Source organism: Choristoneura fumiferana, chromosome 8 (assembly GCF_025370935.1).
Source record: "Choristoneura fumiferana chromosome 8, NRCan_CFum_1, whole genome shotgun sequence".
NCBI lineage: Eukaryota > Metazoa > Arthropoda > Insecta > Lepidoptera > Tortricidae > Choristoneura > Choristoneura fumiferana.
The window spans coordinates 15,618,810-15,640,208 of record NC_133479.1 but is presented as its reverse complement, the minus strand read 5'-3'; the positions used below and the strand labels follow the sequence as shown (position 1 = coordinate 15,640,208).

General features: G+C 36.0%; 1 protein-coding gene across 1 annotated transcript in view; it reads right to left on the bottom strand.

The window, feature by feature from the left end:
* The window catches only part of Arl4 (ADP ribosylation factor-like 4), a 66,047-nt gene that overhangs the window by 6,061 nt on the left and 38,587 nt on the right, over positions 1-21,399 (bottom strand). The window contains exon 2 of the mRNA XM_074091433.1: positions 2,735-2,806. The gene's annotated coding sequence lies outside the window, so the exon portion shown is untranslated. The remainder of the gene's footprint in view (positions 1-2,734; positions 2,807-21,399) is intronic.

Sequence of the window (21,399 nt, the reverse complement as noted above, 5' to 3'; positions counted from 1 at the left end):
AGCTTTTGCCTTTTATGTGCAACTAAAATTAAAGCGGTAAATGGTGGCGCTAATGACTATAATAAGAAATCGCTGCTGCATATGCGATTATCGCATAATCGGCACAGACGTGTTCTTATCAGATAAAGATAATTAAATATGCTATAAAAACATACTTAACCACGACCAAACAATTTTTAAGAGAAAGTTTCTTTAACTGTAACGGTTTGTGACATAAAAATCCGTTATGTATGCAAAAAGGTATTTTAGTCGCATAAGTTTGTACTCGTATGCTTTTACTTTTATTTCATTGCGTATAATATCACTCGGAAAAAATATCGCTTTCTCTAGAATACCAGTATTATACTTATGTAAATCACGGTTATACCTAATCGAAAACTTTAATACTAATTAGTAATTTCTTAGATTTATTACGTACAGTTAGAATTCGAGATCCGCTAGGTAAGTCGGTGTCGGAATGCAGCGGCACTCCGTATGCATCGGGCGTCTGACCACGAGACCCAAACAGCCGGTCTAGTGAGGACTGACCCAGTAAGGAGGCTCGTCAGGCGTGTCGCACTTGTTGAGCTTAGCTTAGACAGGAAATAGTCGAAAAATGTAGCTTTTGGTCTACTTTGTTGTGGGTACTACAAATACTTATGTACTTAAGTATTATCAGTTTAGTCACATTTATGTGTTTGATCTTAACATTTTTTGCGATTAATAATACAAATATAAGCAATAGCGGAAATGAGTTTTTTATTTAATTTAATTGTACTCACATGCCTGAAGAAGCGGTATATAATAAGGTTAGATAGATAAGTACCTCGAGTTGTATATTTTATATTTAAACGGTTTTGCGAGCTTCACCTACGGCTTTACGTTTTCCAAAGCATATTTTCTTTGAAAACGGTCATTATTTCTAATTTATATATATGATTAATCAATTTAAATAACACGGTTCGTTTAAATTATAAGTTAATCAGAATATGGGAGAAGACCAGTACGTTCTAACCGTTCTCTGCTTTATATTAGATACATTCACGATGAAGACAGCGTCTCAATCAATATCTTAACAGAAACATTGCCATTATTGCAATATTGGCTAGACATGTGATAATTGTACCCATATAACGTTACACAAATGCGATAACCGATTAAATGCAATTACAACTTTAACTGAATTTTATAGATTGGATTTGACCAGCCGGGCCATTCTGTAACGGTTCCGTTAACTCACCGTTTCTATCCAGTTACTGTATGCATAACGGATTGATAAACAGTACACTTAATTGGCAAGACGCCTTTTAAAATACCATACCATATCCTATTTAATTTTAGGCAAAATTTTATTTCAAAGAGATCTAATCAATCAATTTATTGAAGCCGATAAAAAAACAAAAAACAAACGTGCAAAGATTGTTCATAATATATTGTTTGTTGAGCAGAAATAAATGTGACTGGTTATTTTTACTCCTCAGTATAGTGACAGGTGAAGCTAATACATTTTCAATAAACTTTAGTGTCTAAGAAAATCACCTACAACCAACCTTGTTAAGTACACTGATTTTCTATCAATCCTCTCTAGTTCATAAAGAGTTCGTCGGTTAAAAATCAACAACATATCTGACTCGCCTCAGCATGATAATTACGTATTTAATGGTTCTTGTAATTGTAAACTTTATTATTGAGCGAGCAGGTATCTGCTCTAAAGAAAAAGAAAGCTGACGCTGTAAAAATTAATTAGCAGCCATATTAGGTCACCCTGAAGGTAACGACGTGAAAAATAATCAATGCGACTTAGAAGGTTGTGTTTACCTAACTACAAATAGGTACATACAAACGCCGGGCATATTTAGCTGAAAAGTCGCGGCGGTATAGATAGTAAAATAAAGTCAAATAGTAGTACTTTTTAAGTTAAACATTAATTATTGTTTTTAAATGTTAGATACAATACACAAGATGTTTCTAAGTTAATCCGAAATATTTCAGTACCTAGGTTGTAGATGTCAACGATTTTCCAGGTTGTTTAATTGCAGTTGACAAATGTTTACCTCCATTGATCGTGACAGATTTTTTTACAGGGTTTAGTCAAACTATTGTAATCATTTTCTAAAATACCTATTACGGAATAATTTTAAAACATCATGTATTCCTAGTACTAAAGTATAATACATATTTAAGCTTCTCCAAGGCAACCAAATTCAATCAAAGGACTATCAGTTAATGGTACAAAGTAACTTGAGTTTTAGTAACTACTACCACTCCATGTATATTTTTATTGGTGATACCTAAAGTGTGGCTGGAATGACGAGCAATAGTGTAGGAAATGCATTAATTACTAGTAATGTAGGAATACAGTCATTATGCAAGTGCAATCAACAATTCAGCACATTGGGACACGAGACTGTATCGTTTACCTTAATGCAATTTTGAATGTAATAGGTATCTACATATAATTTCTAAATCAAAAACACATAGCACTAAATAAAGGTCTATTTTACAAACGTGTTGGATTAATTGAGCATGAATACAAAAATTAACACGTTCTCGATGGTGTAATAACTGCCTAACGGTAAGAGCTTATTACTTGCACGGAACAATTTATTACACCTCCTCGATATAATATTAAAACGGGACCTGCACACAAATATTTCATAGTCGAATATTCCCGTAGTTTCTAGCTTTATAGAAGTTGTATAATGTGGCAATGGAACTTTTTTGAACAAAGTTAAATTTAGATTACCATACATACCACGATTTTGATGTTGCTGCGTAGACTAAATAAAGAAAGGCCTGATGAAACTATATATTCAGTCTTCAATACCTGAAACAAAACAATGATTACTATTAGTACATAATAGTTGGATGAGTTGGTGGTTCCTTCTCATTTCAAAGGATATGTTATAAAATATCATTATCAATTAGGTAGCTACGCAACGGTTTTACCAGCTGTCGTGTCGTACCCCGACTTATAAATCGGCGGGCTCATTACGACCAGGCATCACTGATACAAAAGAGAGATGACAAAGAGCGAAATGTAAAGCATATTATGCCCCGACAGAGCCAGTCACTCACAGTACGGCAGACTAATAGCATTAAGTAATGTTAGGAAAAAGGCCTCGGAGAATTTCCGCTTCCTTTTCATCAAGATAGTCCAAACCTGTGATATTTCTACGACGTTAATAAGGGCTGTAAAGTCTAAATTGATTTCGAGTCGAACTTTGAAACACTCAACTCGTAGCTTTGTTAATTTACTAGCTTTTACTTTGAAAGTTTTCGTGATATTAACTTAAGAGACTCGAGTCTTATTCAATTTCAAACTAATAATAACCCATTGAAACTCTCAAACAGTTTTTTTTATTTTTTATTTGACTGGATGGCAAACGAGCAAGTGGGCCTCCTGATGGTAAGAGATCACCACCGCCCATAAACATCTGCAACACCAGGGGTATAGCAGATGCGTTGCCAACCTAGAGGCCCAAGATGGGATACCTCAAGTGCCAGCAATTTCACCGGCTGTCTCACTCTCCACGCCGAAACACAACGGTGCAAGCACCGCTGCTTCACGGCAGGATTAGCGAGCAAGATGGTGGTAGCAATCCGGCCGGACCCTGCACAAGGTCCTACCACCTGCAAAAAACAGTTGCCTAAACATATTTATTTATCATAATAATCATAATTATAATCATTTATTTATTTCTTCTTTGGAAATGTCGCTTCGTGTTTATGATAGGTAATTTTACATATAGTCAATTATGATATCACGTAACATAGGAACATGAAGACTTAATAGAGCATTTCTTGCAAGGGTAATAGTAGTAGTGAGAACTGACGGCGGAAGGCAATATCCGCATGGTGCCATCGCAATTCTAATGAAAGACGCGGATCCGCTTCCTAGACTCGGTGACTGATTGAGGTGATGTGTCAAGGCGTACATTATGAGCTACGTGTAGCGTGCATTAAATTGGTAATATGAAAGTGTTTATATGACGTGAAAAATATTTCGTGTCGTCGTGTACAGTCGAGTGGAAAAATATGAACTGTAGGTAGGCAAGTCAATATTTTTGAGTGGTTCGAAGGGGTCTTTATTGACTGGTCGAAAATTGTTAGTCATAGTGTAATGTTTGTCATAATGTAATGTTTGGCATAACTCTTTTTTTCTCTGACACTATTTATTTTTCAGAATTGTTATAAAACAAACCTAACGTAACCTATGGAGTTATCCAAGATGACCACTTAAAATTTTATGAAATTGTTCGGTTTCAGCGGGAAAAAAAAATATTAACAATAATTATGACAAACATTACATTATGACTTATGAAAATAATTATGGCAGTCGAAATGATCCCGGTTCGAATAGATATATATATATTTTTGCTCTTAACTGTACTAAATATTGTTGTTAACTATTTTGGTAGGTAGAGCGAGTTACAGCATCATAGATGATCATAGCTTTCCGGCGACGATATTTTCTATGACACTGTTTTTCAAACTTTTTCAGGACGCGACCCCCTGCCTATCTCCACTTACAGTTATTTAGTTATTATTTATCTATTTATAAAAAAGATTATCTTGTGGACTTACAGTTATTTGTATTATCCTACGTTGATAATAGGTACAAACATTGAATAATCATATACAGTAACGGTGAGAGTATTTTAAAGATACCGCGTTCCCCTTAAAGGTCCTAGAATCTATGAATGAATGGATGATTTACTTGTATAACATAGGTAAGTTACAATGATTTTTAAGATTTAAGGGATTTTCTATGTTTTGCCGTTAGGCGTACAAATATTTGCTTATTTAAAAACAATAATATAAAATATACTTATATTAACTTGTTATCTCCAGGAATTCAAATTCAATATCAAGAAATTAATTAACCTATTAATCCTAAATCCAAATTAGTCCAAAACAATAGCAAGACAAAATACATTAGTATTTAGGCACTTCGCATATTTAGTTGGATTTTCATGGATACGATCAAATAACTAAGTACCTATTTAAGGAGTATTTTTATTTATTTTCGAATTTAATTCGTTAACATGGCTCTAACCTCTAACTGGTCAGTGAACTGTTTGCAAACATGCGCGTTATTTCGCCAAAGGCATAGCGGCGTTGTTATCAAGCAGCAAGTCACTTGCGTGAATGTTTTCTACTAATGTGTGTGGATCTACGAATAATAATTCGTAGGTGTGGATCCAATTGTATTAATTAGTGTTCATATTACAAGTGGCATTAAGTCCCATTTACATGAGTACAGTAATAGAGTCGTAACTAGACAAGCCCCGTGTGAACGTTGAAATGTTGGCTGTCTTCGTGTTTGGCAATTATATACACCTATGAATATTATGTGAAATCGTAAGTCTGTGCTGGGCTGTGTACTTGATATATTTTCACGGCTAATCTAATAACAGATTATACAAACATATCCAAGCTGAAAGCACGACAGACGTATGCACAGCACCACTCCGTTTGGTCCCTGCCTACATCAAGAGGAATAAGTAAGCACACATCAAGAGTATTTGATCAATCAAGTAGGAATATCATACGTACTGGATCTATGTGCATGTTTAGGTAAGCTTTGTGTATAGCATAATTTATGCACCTACATAATTGCAATTGAGTGTATTTAAAGTTACTTTTTAATGATAAAATGCGTCGCAAAATCTCAATTACCAGTCGCATAACTCGTCAAAATCTACGCGACAGCCTTTTGCACTCATTTCACCAACTCAAGCGTCCCGTAATTAAATAGTCCTAAACCTAATCGCATTAATTACTAATTAGATTTTGTGTTAGGCTTAAACGGCGTGAGAAGTTAAACGTGTTATGTTTCATTCGAAACGCGAAGGTAACAGTGGAGAGAAATCGCGTGTCACGAGTCAACAATAAGTTGTGAATAAGTTGGTTCTACAGTTATACACACGATTACATGGCGTGCTTCATGAACGCCACCGTTAGTGCCCCAGAGAAATGCTAAGCAAACGAGAACGCGCGATATCATTCGGTTTCTAAAATGACGAGCATTGGAAATAAAACAGAAGTCACGCGCGCAATACTCGTTTGGTGGTTACTTAATATTCATATATGTATGAAAGGGTACGAAATTAAAAAAAAATGAGAGCACGACTAGATTTCAATCAGATTTTCATGAACAGGCACGCGGGCGAGCCATGTAATGCATACACGCAAATGCCCAGCAGACGACACCCTGCTGTCATCTCTATTGCTAACGACATAAGATTAAAGAAGCCGACTATTGGGAAAGACGAGCACTTATACGTTTAACTCATTCATTTGTTTATTTTATTTATCATTCAATGTAAAATCATACCATAATTTACGTTGACGTCAAATAAGAAGAATTTATAATTATAATGAGACCCGCAAATGCGAACCTAATAATTCAAACCAACTTTAAGAGCTTATTAATTTTCATTATTACTCACTACTCTCACCGAAACCCAGAGTTAAATAATAAGCAGATGGTAAAACATCGAACCAATTCCGTTTCATTTTCATCGAGCGCGTCGCGTTGCGAAATCGGGCGCAAAAACGCCGCAGCAAACGCTATTAAACGCACGTGCTGAATCAGTCAGCAGTTAGTTAAGTCATAGCAATTAAAATTAAATAGCATTTGAATTTATTATATCGAGCAAGAGCGAGTAACTCGCTCGTTCCTTAGAGATGTCAATGGGCAGAAAAGGAACAAGTGGGTTAGCTGGTCGTAAGGTACGGGTGGTGGTCTATTGATTCTTGCAACGGTAGAAGATTACAGCTGCATTCAAAATCAAAATCCAAATATTTATACTTAATTTAGGCTCATAACAAGGTCTTATGAATGTCAAAAAATCTTATTTTGTTATCAGGATTTTTCAATTGTGGTTGACAGGTTTACAGGGCATTCAGTCAAACTGACGCTATAACTAAAATATTCCGGAATAATAAAAACACCCTGTATTCTTCTTAAAACAACAGCGTTAGTGAGTGGGTAAGAGGTGCTACTAATCCAGATGGACCTTCCGCAATGTATAAAGGATCAATTATAGTTGATTGTCGTGTCTGAGTGCAGAAGCTATTCTTTTTGTTCATGTTTTTAATAATGTAGAGTGCCAGTACAGTTGCTGTTACAGCATATATTAAAGTACGATATGTAATTAATGTTTTATCGCTGCGTTAAAAAAGAAGACATTATCGACTTGTCTATTAATCATAATATGACTTCATTAAAATTTCTTAGTAGATTTATGTTCTCACTGCTTTGACGGCCGAAGTATACGTCAAAATAACACCTTTACGTATACATACTTTAGGTACCGAATTAGAAACTAGTTTTATCCACTAATATCAATGCTGACCGCGTTTTTAAGCAAATAAATTATATCAATGCAAATGCACAGTTGATGGTGCCGAAAATGCTGCTTTGTGTTTCAGATGATTATAGCGAGAATTAGAAACGCTTTTGTTGGCGACGCTATACGCGTCCACGTGCGCGTGCTCGCAGCGAACGCATTTAAGCATAGCCGTGTGGGTAAAAATAATTTAAAGTGGTTAAATTTCATACTACGCCGTAACCTACGCACAGTCGAGGAAATTAAATAACGCACCAGGGTGGAACTTTTTCGCAATAAATTTCGTCATGATTTCATTAGCAGATGTATAGAATCTCAATATGACATTTAGTAGCACAAAGGTTCCAACCTGGGACGTGATTTAATTTCCTTGGCTGTACATTAAGAGTGCAGCCAGAGGAGCGTAATTTTTTGAGTTGTGAGTCGCGTCGGTCACGTTTAAGTAGGTACTGTATGTATACTATTCTAAGTTCTCGCTAATACACGTAGTTTTAGTTAGTCTCTGAGTGTATAGGTAGTGATTAATCTCAAAAAGTTGTTAATTGGAAATTAGCACCTAATTAACTGCTTTGCTTAGTAGAGTACGTTATTACATTTAAATACAAAATGATTAAAGACCTCCATACAGGAAGTGGCTATTTGTCTCGTTTAGCTATATTGTTATAAGTACCTATTGTATGGTAATACGGCAATAAAGCGTGGGAATACCAACTTGTGGGGATAATGTTAACTTAACCTTATTTGCGATTCGCGGCAACTTACTCCACATTTTATCTTATCTCTGAGCCCCGAGGTCAAAGTAAGTTGTATATTTATGTTATTACCTTGAACTAAGCTTCAAGTATACATAAGGAAGCTTACTTATTACTTGTAGGCATGTATGTATACTATAAGTGAAAATATATAGTACATTACGCATTTAAACTCCCTTTCCACTCTTTTGAATAGTAATTATAACCGGGTGTGGCTTGTAAAATGAGCAAATAATTAAAATATAGATTGTACTGGTCAAACTGAACAACATTAATTGTAGCGTGTCAGGCGAAGTCAGTTGGGTTCTAGGATGGCGTACATTGAATTTACGATTAAGTTTGTTAGAAAAAAGCCACAACTTAAGTTTGATTTTAATTAAGTGGGCTCATGATCCAATTACCGGTGACCTACAGACCCTCAGTTTTTAATATTATCTCCAGTTCTGGGCCACACACTGTATACCTAATAGAATAAATTGTCTTTTAATATTGAAGACGACAAATTATCGAACATTCTGAGGGGTTTCTGCAATAGAGTTTAATTATATTCACGCTACAAAATACCACATGATTATTTTTTCCCGTTACTTTATCGTAAGCTCCACATTTCTCCGTTTCCATCAATTCTGCGTGGAAGTCTGAGTTCAGCAGTGGGACTTGAATAGACTGAATTAGTGTTTATTATACATAAATATTATTTATCTATTTACTATCTAGGAAGAAGCTTATAAAAATCAAATAAAGTCTCCTTAGAGGACTAGTAAATAATACTGGTCTGTCTAGCTAGTGTCTACTTATACCATAAAAATAATATTCATACCTGTTTAGGCTGTTTATAAAACAAGTACCTATTTAAGTACATACATACGAAGCACTTCTATTTACGTTGTTTGATCTTCTGTTTTTCAGTCGAAAGCTACATAGAACGTGAGCGGAATCAATGTAAAGATTTGAAGAAATTGTATAGCATTTCGCTCAATAGCTACTTGGGACTTGGCCAATGTGACTATCAACTTCATTTCAATTGATTTTAGACTACGAGACCTGAAAAGCATGAATTATACGAAGATATTGTCGTCACGGTTACAGATACTCAAGATATAAATAAACTATGGAACAATTTGGGTGTCATTAAAGTAACAACTGCGCGATTTTGTTCATATTATGTACGTTGAACCCGAATTGTATGACGTTACTCACGAGCAATGGCTTTTGACGCCACCGATTATACCTAACGGTATGTGTGTGTGTACATAACAAAATACAATGACTCTTTACTTATCAAAACATCATACGATACGTAATTCAGAAAAATATTACGTTAAAAAATTCACAAGGTAAGCAATGTATATTGACTAACTTGTAAGTAAAGTTCCTATTCACACCACACAACAATAAGTAATTCATCTTTACGTTTGTGTATACTAAAAGTAATTGTGGTTCCTCAGTAAGAGGAGAGAGCACCGAAGGAAAGCATTAATGGATCTAGAGCCATGTTTATTGGCTGCCTGTCGAACCGTGTTAAATCATAACATTTAGCTTTCAAAGTCGATGCATAATTTATAGATGAAAGTAGTCAATTAAAGCAGAAGCGGTTGCAAGTCGGTCGCATAAAGTGGCTGTGGCCAATAAATGGGCACACTGCAATTTCTACCGACACATTTGCGAGTTGTTGTAATTGGTTCGCCCCTCCTTATCACGTCTATTAACTATTTAACAGTAAATGAATATTGAAATGATTGCATGAAGATAATATTGATATTGCAGACGCGTCGGTTATACCAATAAAAATAAAAGGCTGTTTAGCCTGTCAAAATAGCTTATTTCGATTTTTTTATCGCTGATTGGTTAAAAAAACATTTTATACGAGTACGAAGAGCGTTTCGATGGTGCTCGGTATCAACGTATCTTGAATGGTCGTTATTTAAGTAAAAAAGCGAGCTACCTACATCAGGACTTTTTCAAATCTAACGCATGATTCGCGAATCACGGCAGCAATTAAACAGCTGCGTTTGACAAAAAGTGTTAGGATAAAAACTGTCAAAAAAGCGGTCATGCTAGATTTACTCGACGAAACGTATCTAGTCACGATTAACTTATTCACACTAGGATGGCTGAGGTCGAAACGGTCAGTGGTGTTTACGGCCGATGTCACCGTTAGCAGAGTCAACACCATTGAGGCCATACAGACCGCGGAATGGACGTCCCAATTGACTTTCCATTAGAGCCTGCCTACATGTTTGAACAGATCTAAAAATGCGATGGAATACCCCCAAAATATTGACTACTTCTTACTGTTTACATACGCAAATACCCGGAAAATATACATAGGCGTCAGTATTCAAAATTAGGGAATCAAGATTAGACACTATCTAGGTCGTGCTCTGGATACTTCGATTTCATTGATGTTATATATAAAATGTAGCAATTATAGTCACAACAGTCTCAATTCAGTTTATGAAAAATATAAGTGCTTAGTCGCAGTAACCAGTTTTAGAATTGACGACAAGTTAATTCTAGGAAACGTGTGAATAACACACGACACTAACAAACTCAATACAATTCTCGGTAGCGTAGAACGACCTTCATAGTTCACAGGTTTGCAAACAACAACAGATAACAAGTAGCTACTCTTAATATTTGACCCATTGCCTGTGCCTATTCAAGTGTAATGAATGCATTCGGGCCACTGCCTTATTGTTGGCTCACAGATTGAATACGGTATTATTTGCCTTTAGCTTATGGACATTCGTGTTTTTAGTATGTATTGAAACTGCTTTAAAAATAGTAGTCGATATTCTTTTGCTGGAATTAAGTCTGTGGCGGCAACATTACTCCCAAGCTCTGGTTCTCGTCCAAACTGATCTGGGTTTTATATTTGACTGAAAAGAAATATGAAAAAAGTAGAAAACTAAAACTAACGCTAAATCATCTAGCCAAGCATTTAGAACAAGCGTGTCTCAGGAGAATAATTATAACATGAATATCCTTTTCGCCAACCAGATTATATTTAATGCCTCGCCTCGCGTGTATTTTATCCCTTTCATCTATCGTAAACCTCTTATCTCATCTGATATTAATACAATATATGGGTCACAAAAGTCTATGACAACTGACATACGAGTATGAAGCCTCACGGATCCCTAGAGGCTACCGTATTTTAAATCGCACATTTTTTCGTATTGATTGTATGTTGATGATGTCCTCCCAGACCTATCAGTGGACACCCTCTAAGGATGAGTTAGCCTGGGCGGATGATGATGGGTTGGAGTTAGTTGCTTTGCTTCGATGGGATTGATTGTGACCTGTGTTTGCTTCGACAAAGTAAAGGATCGATTTCGCTTGGCGGTCTAAAGGTGATATCAAATGACTAGTATTGTCTGGTTTACAACACGACACGGCAGTAAAGACAAAGTTTCTCTGTAAGACTGTAGTGGATTTATGGAGCGCCATTGCACGCTATAATGACATCACATGAATGTCCGCCGCCGGGCAGAAAGTAGAATGATGATTTAACGTTAAGACTAAGAACATTCTTCAGTTTTGTTCTAATATTAACTATGTAATTTCCCGAGCCAATGATCGCAAATCTCCAATCTGCTCGATAGCCCCCGGATCCTTTCCAAACAAGATTGCCAGTTGCAGTGCACGACGCCCTGGATTATAGTAAAAGCGTAAATTTCCAACTTTCTGAATAAACTTTCCAGAAAACTTTAAGTCTTTTAATTTAGTCTCTAGGGTAACTACTATCATTATCGACTTGCTTTTACGGGCAGAAAATAGCACGTACCTTTTATAAAGTAACTTTGAAAATTGAGTCTCTTTGACTCCTACAGAAGAATACAAAGAAAACAAAAATGTAACTTCCACTTAAAGCTTCGTTAGCCATGTTATAAAGACAGGATTAAGCGTCCCGTCGAACTCAAAGCAGAATCACCTTCAAATTGTACACGGATGCAGACGAACAAAAAGCAAATAAAGGGGCCCGAGTCAAGGTTCCACTGATTGGTTGGAGTTGCAATTATGAAGATTAGACAGGTCAGCAGTGCGGCGTACCTTGACGGCGGATGTCATGAAGGTAGTGTTAAATTGAATAGAACCGAATCGCAAATTCAAAACAGGGCTTCGTCTCGCGATAAAGTTGTTTGTTTTATTTACCTCGACATTTCGGTCCCATTGCAGCGACCGTGGTCCCAAGCCAACTGAACTGTAGGTAGAGTTCACACTTGTTTATACCTTGGAGTTTTGCGCAACACTCGCTATTTATTAGTCCAGTATATTTTCCACGCTGTTCCAGAATGAAAATGAATCCGCTGTCCATGTTTCGTGCAGTCACTAAAATCCTAATACATACTAACGCATCTGTTAACTTCTCGGACATTTACTTATCATTGACATAGATATACTGCGCAAAATGTTTATGATCCAAAGTTTAGAATGTAGGTTATCAATGGTGCAAACGCAAAAAGACACTTTGTTTCCAGTCTTGTACAATCAGGAGATGACGAATGTAGACTGAAGAGGACTTATTGTAGACTGAAGAGGTTAAGTCTATTCCCCTTGTTTAGAGGATCTATGCCTTTGTTTACGAAATATGTACATTATGCGTGAAATGGTAGGCTACAAATTATGTTGTAATTGTGAAACGCTTAGTAACTGCGATGCGATAAGTATTATCCACGATTATACGCGTTTCAGACTTGACATTACTAATAAAATTTAATATTTCAATGTAGATAGCAAGAAGATTCAAGATAATCGATAAGGAAAAATTCGTGGAAAACGACAGTTTTATCAATATACTGGTTAACAGTTACTAATTATTGACATTTAAAAAATGTAGTTGGCAAACATAGTATTAAAATACAGCTATATGTTACTGTCACGGCGGATGTAAGCTTCATCATCATCATCATCATGTCAGCCGAAAGACGTCCACTGTTGGACATAGGCCTCCCCCAAGGCTCTCCACTGAGACTGGTCTTATGCTTTCCGCTTCCACCGCGATCCCGCGATGTAAGGTTGGTCAACATCTATTTAGAGCCAACGTGTAGATTATTATTGAGATTATACCTACGCTCATTTCTTATCAAAGCAAAACGAGAAACGCATTTAATATACTGCGTGGTTTATATGAGCAATTTTACGATTTGGCCCGACTTAGTAAGTCGTAATTATATTTAGAAAGAAGGCGTGCGGCCTAGAATAGCACGCATTTCAATTTAGAATTTCAAAGGGAACAAAACAGAATGGAAAAGTAAACTTTGCGGGAAGAAAATGAGGTTTCAGCGAAACCCTTTTATTTTGTTAATTGCTGAATGATTTGGTATTCTATTATTCAAAAAGCCAAACAAAAGAGTATTTTAAAATGTTAATTTTACACTTGCTTCGCTTGGATTTACTTTCAACAAAACATTACTATATATGTAGAATGAAATTTGCATCATGTTTTTGACTTTGTTATTAATGTCTTTGCAATTAAGTCAACGTTATTAATCTCTTTAGAAACAAAGTAGGTTAAGTCGAGCACATAACAATACATCATAATAATTATACGCGTTCAATTAATGAGTGACGAGATTTCCAAGAAACTTATAAGATGTACAATAAAGTAGATAATAAGTAAGCAAGTTGTTATTGAAATATCATTAATTGATAAAGAGAAGAGGGAATATCGTAAATAGGGAACGACATTTCCCTGAGATAATAATTTACTATTTGTTTTTCTTCTTTAGTTTATCCAAATCGTGTACCATTTTAAGGGTTCCGTATTTTAGATTCAAAACATGTTAGCAAAGTTGTTATCATGATTGTTTTGGTGTCATGGTATGCAATGTGCAATGCAATATGCATGTCTTAGTATGCAAATGCAATACAACGTATATATTTGTTATGACCGCAAACTGATGACTTTCATAATATATTTCATTAGATTTTTTTTTCTAACAAAATAAATTAGCTAGCACGCAACGTGTAACTACATTGTTTTTGTTCGACACGTCGCAATTGGTGTGACAACTATCATTTATATTGTTGTATGTACGCAACACATAGCTACTCGAACAAATTTTTAAAATTATTTACGGTCAGGTAGTTAATGCTTAACTTAAAATTATTGCAATATCTCTTCACAACACTAAAACCAACAGTTTATTTTGTAATTTTGAACACGAAACTACCGTGAGACTCACTCATATTAAATATAATGACCCGGATAACTCACGTCTTAAATCGAGTTTAGCTCGACATGTTTCGGGCTAATCCGTAGCCCTTCGTCTCCGGAGCAACACGACTCAGCGGCTGCTGCAACACGCGCACTGCGCGCCGCCGCTCTGCTCGCGCGACTACCCGACGAAACTGACACCGGCACACAACTACCCGCGTTTTCATCATCATTACAACTGTCAAATGTAGGGTAGCACACAACACTAACAACATCGCTCTGTAAAGGGAAGAAGGGAAGGGACGAAGGGCTACGGATTAGCCCGAAACATGTCGAGCTAAACTCGATTTAAGACGTGAGTTAGCCGGGTCATTATATTTAATATGAGTTTATTTTGTGTTTATATAAAAAATACGCTGTATAATATACCTACAAATATGGGTCTTAAACGTAAAGATATGAAATTTCTTAACTATTGTTTTAGCCGTATCGTGTTAAAAAATATGTAATCAACAGACGGGAATTTAGACTTACTTTTAATTTGGAATAATCCGTTGGGATTAAAAATGGATTAACGAACTACAGGAAGATTTATGATTTTAATAAAAAAATTAAGTTCTCCTATAGCTCATCGATCCGTGACCTTTAAGCAACACGAGGCGTCGACACAGTAAATATCCCATTTTCCCCTCACGTCTAACGTTTTTATGCTGGAATAGTCGCCGTATCAATAATTCATTGGCTGACGGATGACGGTCCAGAGAATGGCAACCCCACTGCAGCTGCGACCCACTTGGCTGCTCTCATTCCTCCCCTAATATCTGCTCTACTTACAGCACTTGCAGTCAGTTAGAAATGTTTGTGAAATTGTTTACAATAACACTAAACAGATGGACCAGGAAACACATTGGCATACGTAGGTACGCTATGACGCCCTGATATTACGTGGACAATATTATTTCGGGAAATTTGGGCGAAAGCCAAACTCGTCTTGTATTATGGACGAAGTTGCTAAGGCGGCAAATGAAAGTCAGTCAAACTGCAAATAAAAACACGTCTATTAATGCGCGATTTGCTATATTAATAGTAGATGACTCACTTTTATTTATGTTTGTTGAAGGATTCACGAGATGCCTACGTGGTTACTGTGATTTGAGAAACAGAAAACATTTTCAAACATTCTTTGAGTTTAATTTAATGAATTACTGAGAACATTTTATGACAACATTCTAACTAGGTAGGTCATATTCAAAAGCATCGCGCAAAATAATTACATTAGAATAACATTTACTTGCGCCTAAATGTATTTATCAGTCCACGACGACAAGCAATTAGGTTCAGCTTATCTTGAGCTCCAATTTTGTGTGCATTGAAGATTAAAGTTATTTGTGCAGCCCTAACAAGAGCCTATAATGTGCGAGGATGTGTTGCGAGGGATGTGTTTTATATTAGTATAAACTAAAGTTATCTTACTTATGTTAATGTGTTGACAAGCGTTCAGTATAACGAGATAATAACATTAATACAATTACGCAGAGTTATGAAGTAGCACCTATATACCTACCTTTTCAAAAGTGGCGGGTAATTGTATTAATGTTATTATCTCGTAATACTGAACGCTTGTCAACACATTAACATAAGTAAGATAACTTTAGTTTACCCACGTAGAGTCTACCCCTGATAATGACGATGGTAGTACACAGATGTGTTGAAATATCGGGAGTTCATTAAAGATAATCGCGAGTTTACGTCTACGGGATTTGCATCAAGACTTGGTTTAACATTGCATTGGAACATACGAATAGCTTTTGAACTTTATAAACCAAGATATACTTGGTCTGTAGCTTCCTTGATAGTAAAATTACATTGTTGTAAGATTATATTATCTAGCTTTATTTAAACTAGTTTTAGTCAAACTTCAATGTGCTGCTTGTTAGTAAAGTTCTATAACCAAGTATTACAATGTAGTATTATGTACTGTCATAGAAAACAGTCGAAGGCAGAGACTTTTAATATATTATTACTTCAGTATTATATATGCTTACTGGCATTAAACCCGCGGCTTCGCTCGCGTAATCTATTAGATCTGGTAGTCGAATTGAAATTCAGAGAAATAACTTTTTTTTATTAGCCTGTAATGTCCCACTGCTGAGCAAAGGCCTCTCCCCTAGATTTCCACCCCGTCCTGTCGGCACTTGCGTCTGGCCAGTCGCTGGAAAACGCGTCTAGGTCATCCCGCCATCTCTGCTTTGGCTTGCCACGGCACCGATAGCCATCGTGGGGCATCCATTGTATGGTGACCTACAAATTAAAGGAAGTACTGGTCTGGGACGTACCGAGTTTCATCTAAACTCGTCTAGCTTTTTAGCGTGAAGGAGTAACAAGCACAAACATACCCACGTACGCACACTCATTCTTATAAATTTTCGCATTTTCAATATTAATAGGATAAGCATTGACAACTAAATGTCGTTGATTAAAATAACCCCAGAAATAAACAACTGACTTTAGAACATGTCATGATTGATGGTAAAGTAACGGTTAAAAATAACAAGTAGCAACGTTTTTGCTCTATTGTAAGCATCGCTCTAAGTTTTCTGTAGAATGATGTCATGGACGTAACGTAAAATCGACTAGGGCCAAACCAGTGTTGGAGCTACACTTTAGCACGCGTAAAGTTTTGCACAACGAAAGATGTATTATTTCTTTCAACACGTCATGTTCCATATCGGGCCAGATATAGCGTAAATTATTGTTTTAACCTTGTGCCGTTCAAAAAAGTATGGTTTGTGACGATTAACACCCGTCTTGCCCCAGAAGCCGTTGCCAAATCGGGCTTAGCAATTGGAATTAAAGGGACAATACGATGTCGAGTACATGCAATGATATCTGAAACACCAAGATTTGAGAGCTTGCATTACCAGTCTTTACCTACACGACCCATGGCTGGCCCCAGCGTACTCTCAAATGAGAGGGGCCTGGGCTATAGTTTCCATAAATGCAAAATTTCATAAAATTCGAAAACTCAGAGATGCGAACTGCGAACGATCCTCTTGAGAGGTCATAGGTCAAGCTACTAAGTTACCACGGCTTATCACTGAGCTTTACATAAAGAAAAACCACTCATGTTTCCAATATAAATAATATAGGATACAAATAGGAGAAAAGAAGAAAATTACGCGCACAAACGCTTGTGTAACCAAAAGAGGAATACCGTGGTTATTGTGTTCGTGATGACTCGCTGTCTTGTACGAAGCGTTTAGATACAAGCAACATGTTATTAGTCGGACTTCAGCTAATTAGCGAGCCTCGTAAAAACAGCTGATGTGTAATAATAAGCAACTTTGTGTGTAACAGCGTGAGTAAAGCGCTTACGAACACGTCATGTTTTTAAAATATTTTCGAATTATCTTTTGATTATTCTGCCTTTTTACGAGTATAATAATAGTTTTCATTATAGTATTTTATGCAAAACTTGTATAAGACCGGTCAAAAAAGGCTAGTGGAGTCACTAGCTTTTTTTGACTTACCCAATTATACACGTTATATACAAAACATTCCGAGGGAATTCAGAGCCGTTTAGTTTCTTGCACATGTATTGGAATAAGTAAATATTTTTTAACTGGATTATTTTAGGTATTTACTAGAATTATATTTTCCCTTTCTTTTTATAAAAACACAAGTGTACTAAGTTTTTTCGCGCACTGATGGCATTATATTCATTTATTTTCGGAGAACCAACAGCCCAATTACACAATAAGTTAATTCTACAGTTAGTAACAATAAAACCATTTACATGATCTCATAAATAGAAACAATTTTAAAAAACGTACGCGCATATACATAGGTCACCGACATGCATAAAACACGATATCAAAACTCATTCACTAAAAAATAAAGATTATTAATTATAGTATTTAGTCTCATGTTTGATATTAGTATGCCCAGAGTTCAGAAATGGCAACATTACTTTCGCGACCCTGCCACTCTATTGGTTAATGTTCTATAAAACCCAGTGAGAGCCGCCGTGGGAATCCCTTGCTCTATAACCAAGGCATTACCGCAAACAGTTTTTGTTTACAAATATAATCAAGTGTAAGCACGGCAGTCTCCCCTACCGTATAGTTTTCTTATACAATTTTTACATCTCTACGCCAACTAAGTACACACACACACACAGTTGCACAGGTATTACATATAGTAGAATTCTTATTAAAAATCACCGTGCATTTTGCGAATATAAAATATTCCGAGATTAAGGGGCTGTTTCACCATCCATTGATTAGCGTTAACCGACGGTTAAATGTGATGCCGTCTCCGTCTATTCGAACAAAACTAATAGAGACGGCATTACACCTAACCGCCAGTTAACACTAATCAATGGATGGTGAAACAACCCCTAACATTTTATACTAGTAGGTATATTTTAGTACTGATGCATTTTTATGTACTTCCTGCCTAAAGTCAAAGCTTAATATAATCAACAAATATAGGTAGTAACTATTACTAGCATCTTTTATCTCGTAGCTTTTATCTCATTTATACACTTGCAGCGCAACGGCCCGGAAGCTTTTCAAAGCAATGAGCTTCTTAAATAGAGTAATTCGACTCTACAATAAAATGTCTGCTATTGCGCATAGAATTATTAAAACTGATGTGATAAAAAAAGTTTTATTTTCCTTAATTTACGCCCCTCAAATCTAAAAGCGCGCTTCTCTTTAATTTTTTTTATCAAAATGAAACACTGTTAGGGATCAGCTGCTGACATGTGCATTATGTTTTTTCCATTCTGGTGTACAGATGTCAACAGGTGTACTCGTATCAGGGAGACTGTTACACATTTAATAAAAAAGATGATATACCATAATGTGTCAGCCATATGTTTTGCCGGAAGCCAAATTGAGAAGAAAACTACTTTTTAAATTTAGACTTAAAGTCTTAGTTAGTAGAGTTTAAATTATTAGTGCTTTTGAAATGCAGAATACGTAAGTTGTTTGAGAAGTGAATTGGCATTCTCGCTTAAATAAGTAGGTATTAGTGGCCCGCGCGTGCGGGTTGTCATAAAATGCAGCGAGTTATAATTAACCTTATAATTATCATTGTAATCCCTACTATATAAATGCGAAAGTATCTGTCTATTGTAAATCGAAACCACTGAACCGAGATGAAATATAAGGTAGTAACCTTATAATTATAACCTAGATTAGTATATAAGCTATTACAAATAAATCAACAAAACTGCTAAATTAAATTTCTATTTAAGCTATAAATTATGAATGAAAAATTATTTAAAAGCAATACTAAGGTCTGTATAAAACCATTTAAAAGCATTTATGCAAACAAACTGTACTACTTTGATCCAATTAGAAAGATTTTAATTTTGACGAGTTCATTAAAACCTTCCTGTACTTAATCTCACATGCACAGCTGCAGTTCCCACAGTTCCCATATACTAACACGTGTCACTAAATCCGTGCTTTACTACGGCATAACCATTGTAAAATGGTCTCCCACTTCATACATTCATGCACTGCGTTTCAAGGCAAGGGACTCAACTTTGAAGTGCCGGCAGTCTTGGTGGTGTGTGTGAAAGTTACACCCCCGCGATCCCACGCACCCCGCTAACGAGACGAGACATTAAAATTCAGTAAACAACCCTAAAGTTTGTGAAGCTGCTTTTCATTATAATCGGAGCTCAGTGGTTTTTAAAGTGACATCAGGATAGCAATGCGATAATCCCTAAAACGAGCGCAGAATTTAAAACTGAGCAATTTCGGTACCTATATAATTTTAATTCGTTCCAGAAAAGTTTTCTCGCCTTTCCACTATAACGGGTTTGACCATCAATAATAAACTGTTATACATTTGGGTTGAGCATAGGAAACGCATTGCTTGGTACGGACATAAACAGTTTGCAGTTCCAAATACGCGAATTTCGACATTACGCGTTTGATTTAGAATGAAATTATTTACGGAATATTAAATGTTGCTAATTGCGCAATTCGTTCACGAACGTTTTCGGCTCAGCGGAGCGTGATGTGGGTTAATTCTACTTGTTCTATGTGACATTGTCCTTGCCCCTTATAGTGCCGATTTGGATCTGTACAGCGGGGTCGTATTCAATGGATCAATCGGGAAATTGGTACTTTCGGCGAACTGAAATGGTATCGGTAAGTAATTAAATGCGTGGAAAGTTATATTAACGGGGTTTGAAAATTTGTTAATTTGAATAAGAAAAGACAACTTACCACCACTAATGAGTGCTGGTTGTACAATCTGAAATGAAAAAAAATCATTAGCCTCGAATGAAAACAAAAAAAGGCCAAGAGCGTGTCGGATACGCCCGAAATAGGGTTCCGTAGCCATTACGAAAAAATTAAGTAATATTTTTCCAAGGATTTCGTATTTTGTACGGTATACGGCATATACCGTATATTCCATTAAGGGTTCCGTTTTTGCCATTTTGGCTCCGGAACCCTATAAATGTGGCTAAATAAATTGGCAACATCTACAACAACAACAATCTATTCTATATTCTTATTCTATTTCTTAAAGCATGATAAGGCTTATTGAATAAACAATTATTACTGCAAAAATAACTTGTCAAAAAATGCAAAAAGTTCACAAATATATATCATTGAAAAAGTCCCTATTATATAAAGTTAAGAAGTAGGTAACAAAGGAGTAACGTTAATTGCGATATCTCTGAAAAATAAACGCGTTATTTCCGTATTTCAAGCTTTGAACTGCTCGTTAAAGCCTGTAATCTTGTAAACTTTACTAAAGCACAAACGGGCCTTCGTCTGTTTACGAGCTCCAGGAAACGGCTGAATACTGATAAAAACATCGACTTCAATGAACATTTACAGAATTACCACTAATTTGGCTCAATTAATAAGCTAATTTAAGAAAATGCTCAGGGTCTTATTACTTCTTAGTAGCTTAAAAGTAAATTGAAGGGTGTTGCGTTCGCTCCATAACGATTCTCAGTATTAACATTTTTGAAATCACGATTCATTTAATGCCACTTAGATTCTACCACAAAATAACTTTCTAAATTCTCTATTTACCTAACTTTATCCGTATTATTTGCAAGAAGCCCAAGTTGCGAGGTATGGCGTCGAACTTCGTCCACTAGATGTGAGAA